The following is a 5,152-nucleotide window of genomic DNA, read 5'->3' as shown; positions in this document are numbered from 1 at the left end:
CCATGTGGCAGCGCACCCGACCCCAGCGGTTCCTCCCACAGGTGGTGAGCCCATGGGATGGAGATGGGGGTGCCACGTGGCTTTTTCGGGCTGTGCTCGACCGGGCTCCGTGGCAAACCCGGCCACCAGGCGCTCGCTGACGAGCCCGCCGTCTGGGCCTGGCTCCTGAGGGCAAGTCCTACAAAAGTGGGCAACATCTCCCTGTAGCCTTCCAGGTGGAGTAGCTCCACGGGTGTCCTTTCCTTTGTGCAGCCACAAACACATCTGCCAGTGAGCAGCCTCTGCAGCCGTTCGTGTTCCCTGATCCATACCTGCAGCTCAGGAGATGGCATCTGCAAATACCGCTCCAAGATTACAATTTCACCAACAGCTTTAACAGTTTTACCTTTCGGTTGGATCCACTTCCCATACAGCTCCTTCAGTCTTACATACAGTTCCTAGGGACTTTAACCAGGATCAAAATCTGTAGAACGGAATCTCTGCCTGTAGGTCTCTGGGTTAATGTCATATTTCTTTAGAAGTACATCTTTAACACAGTCATAATCATGAGCATCACCTAAGTCCATATTCACATAGGCCCCACTCGCCTTACCAATAAGCAATGGAATAAGGCACAAAACCCAGTCAGACCTAGGCCACCAACACGCTTCTGCAATCGCCTCAAAAGTTGTAAGGAAGTGTTCAATATCATCATGCTCTGTTAATTTCTCTAATCTGGGTTCGGAGGGGAACTGAAACTGACCTGATGAGGCCGGGGATGGAACACACTCTTGTGCGAGTTTTGTTTGGACTTGGGGCCCAAGTTCATCTGAGTCCAGAGCTGTTGATGTGTTCTCCGGAATTGGGGAAGTGCGAGCTTGCACTTCAAGCTGCAGCAGTTGGAACTGATGTTTTTGTACCCTAAACCCATGCTCCTGTCATGCTGACTCCTCCCTCAGTCAAGCGCCACGCACTGGCTTATGTGGGCACGAGGAATGCTAGCCAAGTCCAGCATCTTGGATCTCTGCTTTCTTCAGCCTCATTGCCTGTGACTTCTCCTGAAGCTTCAGTGTCAGTGCCAACTGCTTGCTCCTCTTGTACAGTCTGTTGTTCCTGAGACTCCCCACGATTTCCTCTTCCACTCCATCCTCCACGCTGCATAACTAAAAAAATAGAGGTTGGAAAAAAGAACCAAACTAAACTTACAGGGGGTAGCATTAAATAGCCAAACCACAATAACTACAACCTATGTTAAACCAATGCTACATAATATGAACTAAGGCTACATCAAATTATCATAACTAGCTCTAAGTATAACTAGCAAACAAAAGAACACAACTCAAAAATGAAATACTCTACCATTCCAATGATATGGGGAACACGTGGTACAGTCCAATTATCCATTCCCCATTTAAACAGCTTAGAATCAATTGGACGTCATTTTGTCTGTCAGCCATTGACCCCAAGTAGCAACTCCCCAGGAACTGGCAACTCAAAAAGATAAGTTATTCATTTCAAAGAATGTAAGTTAAACCTGAAATTAGCTAAATTAACAAAGTTAGCTAAATGTGTGCACCCAAATAGAAAACTTAGTCAAATAACTAACAAAACTGTTTGTAGAACTAAAGTGTGTGTCCAGTTATTTATTTTGCATAATGTCAACCATTCCCGCTTCTGTAATGCCATGTTACATCCTGCTACACCTTGTAATGCCACAAAGTGCCCTGCTATGCCATGAACTACTACAAAGAACTACAACAAACTACTATTTTTGATGCTATGTTATTGATGCTCTTCACTCTAACCCCAAACGGTCGTCAGACACTGCCTACCAAGAGCCTGGGTCTGGGTCTCAGCCTGGGTCTGGGTCTGGGTCTGTCCCAGGTTTCTTCCTAAAAGGAGGTTTTCCTTGCCACTGTCGCACTGTTGCTTGCTCTAGAGGGAACTACTAGAACTGTTGGGTCCTTGTAAATTCTGGAGTGTGGTCTAGACCTCCTCTATCTGTAAAGTGTCTCAAGATAACTCGTGTTATGAATTGACACTATAAATAAAATTGAATTAAATTGTAATTCAATTTTCAATTCAATTTTATTTATATATCAATTCATAACAAGAGTTATCTCAAGACACTATACAGATAGACCACACTCCAGAATTTACAAGCACCCAACAGTTCTAGTAGTCTCCTCCAGAGCAAGCAACAGTGCGACAGCGGCAATGTGCTCTAACCAAAAGAGAGAGTTACCACCTTAAGTTATTGTTGCCATGTGTGGCCACTAGTGCGGCCAACACACGGTCAACATGTCCTCAATGAAAGGGAACCTCCTAGAACCCTGGAGATCCAAGATTACAGTTTTGAGTGAGGTGACAACAGGATACACACCCTTTTCCATTTGTCTTCATGTGTGTAATCTGATGCAAAGCTTACTCATGACACAATCATCTGTAACTTAAACATGGTGACGGCCCACTGCCGACCAGCCTGGTGAAAGTTGCAGGTATTTTTCACCAGGCGCGTCTGCGCAGCGTTCAGGAGGCCCCGCGAGCAACACAAGCAGTCACGGCCATTCAAGTCAATGCTTGGTGTTCTACCAGCTGCATCACAGTGCGTCACCGTGAATCGGCTCCCCGCTCCGATAAAGATACGCTCCAGGTCTTTTTTCATGCGAGCCACAGGCCGGTTGCACAGAAGACATGCAGTACCCTTGCTACAGGTTGAGTAAAACCCGGGACTTCTGTATTGAGGAATAAACCTCTTTTTATGGTCACTCACGTGCCATACCAATTAATCTAACCAGGGGTCCCACTAATTAATTTTCAAACAACACATGATCCCCAGATCCTCTGGAAAAGTCCTGTGTTTGATCCAGTTGTTAGTTTGACCCATCCAACACCCCAACCCGCCATCTTTTTCAGAATTTGGCGCTGTTATACTTTGTGATCTTACTTCCTGTACCTTTGGATGCGCTCCGAGTTACAACCCTAACTCTCTTTACCTGATAAATCCTCTACTACATTGACCAGCTAGTCTCTAACTTCATCTAAATGCTGCTGAGTTTTTAGAGAGTACTAAAAAGGGACACTGATGATTCTGTGAGAGTGAACACAACTTGAATGTTTTGGTCCTTAAAAACAAAAAACAGTGATTCAAAAACCCTCTCTGATAATTCCTTGTGGATTTGGGATTTGCAGCAGCCCCCTCTCACATTACACATTTTTTTATAAAAAAAACAAACTTTGTTATTAAAGATCTTGACAATTTCAATGAATTGAATTATTGTACTCATGTAAGACACAATATCAACTGAAAAAACAGTCATGTTCAGTAATAATTTCATCACATGTTGACGGGTTCATGCTGCTTGTTTGTCTTCACACCTCTGATTGCAGACACCTCATTGGTCGAGATGTCATCATCGGACTAACCCATACATGTGTGAACAAACTTCCTGTCCAGAGGGGTTAGAACACCACCTTTAGGAGCCACTAATGGGCTGTAAGACATTGTTAACAGAGAGGCAGACTAAATCTCCCGGTACCTGACTGTTTGTGTCTGACAATGCCCACTATACACAACAAAGTAAATGATCATTTAGCCTATCAATCACTGATCTATAGGGAGATGAGTTTGGATCAGTTTTAGCTCTGCTCATTAAGACACCATGCTGTAGCATTCACATGAACTCAGCCTCTTTAAACTGAAGATTACACTGTTTAATGTAGTTTTTCTTTTCAGTACCAGATGGTTGTCAGCAGGGCCAGAAGTTAACTTTTTTGCTTTTGACCCCGTCCCTGCATGTTCTAGATGTTTCAAAACATCAACACACCTGTCTGAAATGATCAGCTCATTAGTTTGTGTCTTAGGTTAACATGCCACTGTGTACTCTGGCATTATGCTTTTTTGGAGATTGGAGACAGAAAATCAGAGATATTTCAAGTTTGAAGACTTAAATAATTAACAGTTTGTATAGTTAAGATTATAGACCAAGTTTTATCATTTCACACCTCTTCCTGCGCATAGTTTGACCTATTTTACTTAACTATCTTAGATGTGTTTGCTGTTTACTTCACCTCTTTTAGCTTTATTTATGCAAGTGAGCCACAAAACAGGCCAGACGGTTCAGTATGGAAGTTCCTCTTTCATCTTGATCTTTAGTTATCGTACTGGGTTTTGGAGACTTTAGGTGTGTAGTCATGTACATATTAACACAATTTTGCTAAATAGACTACATTTTTGGTCCTTTTGATAAAGTGCAAAAAACAGTTTCCATGGTAGCAGTCAACACTGTTGGTGTGTCTTGCTCTTTCATTTACTTTTGGGTGTACTATATTTCTCAGCTCTGGGATGAGTGTGATTGGCCACATTTGATATACCTTACGTACCGGTGGAAATAAATCATCAATAAATCCCTTGATGATAAATATGGGCAGAGCAGCCAAGCTTTTTTTGATTTTGGCCACAGACACAATGTTACTGAGCCCTTTGTACTGTGGATTCTACAAGACACGTGATAAAAAATGGGAACATTATTTTTTAGGGACACATTTGACACCTGTCTATTTGATCCGGCAGTGTTGGTACACTCTAATTGCTTTTGGGTCATTACAAAAAAATAAATAATGCAAAGTGATTATCTTAAAATAAAAGATATAGTGTCTCTTGCATAACATCCATTATGAACAGGTATCTAAGTGGTATTGAAGAAGACTCTATTCTGTCTTTCATTTGGACTCAGTCTTGACTAGTCCTGGTCTTGGACTTGACAAAGGACTACACCACCATTCATCTTATCGTCACAACTGCTTTACCTCATTTCTATCCGAGAAGCCCCTGACTGCAGACCCGCAGACACGTTGAGGGGCGGGGTTAAACGTTTAACCCCGCCCCTCAACGTTTAACCGGGACCACTCTCCAGCATTTGACCCTGTCATTTCATCGCAATATCAGGGTGAATTTAGCGGAATGCACCCACGCTTTGGACAGCCCTCTTTAATCAATAAATAATGGAAGTAAGTGTGACTTTTATAGTTGTTTAGTTTTCACAAACAATTTAAAAAGCTGGTTATGGCTATTTTAATGTTTCTGCACAAATTCAGCAGGCTGAGGTTTGGATTGGATGGCTAGCTCCCTTCTTTAACTGTCTATGCTAGCTCCAAGTAATCTGAAAGTGTG

This window comes from Etheostoma cragini, chromosome 11 (assembly GCF_013103735.1).
Source record: "Etheostoma cragini isolate CJK2018 chromosome 11, CSU_Ecrag_1.0, whole genome shotgun sequence".
NCBI classification, from domain to species: Eukaryota; Metazoa; Chordata; class Actinopteri; order Perciformes; family Percidae; genus Etheostoma; species Etheostoma cragini.
Note: the sequence above shows the minus strand (reverse complement) of the source record.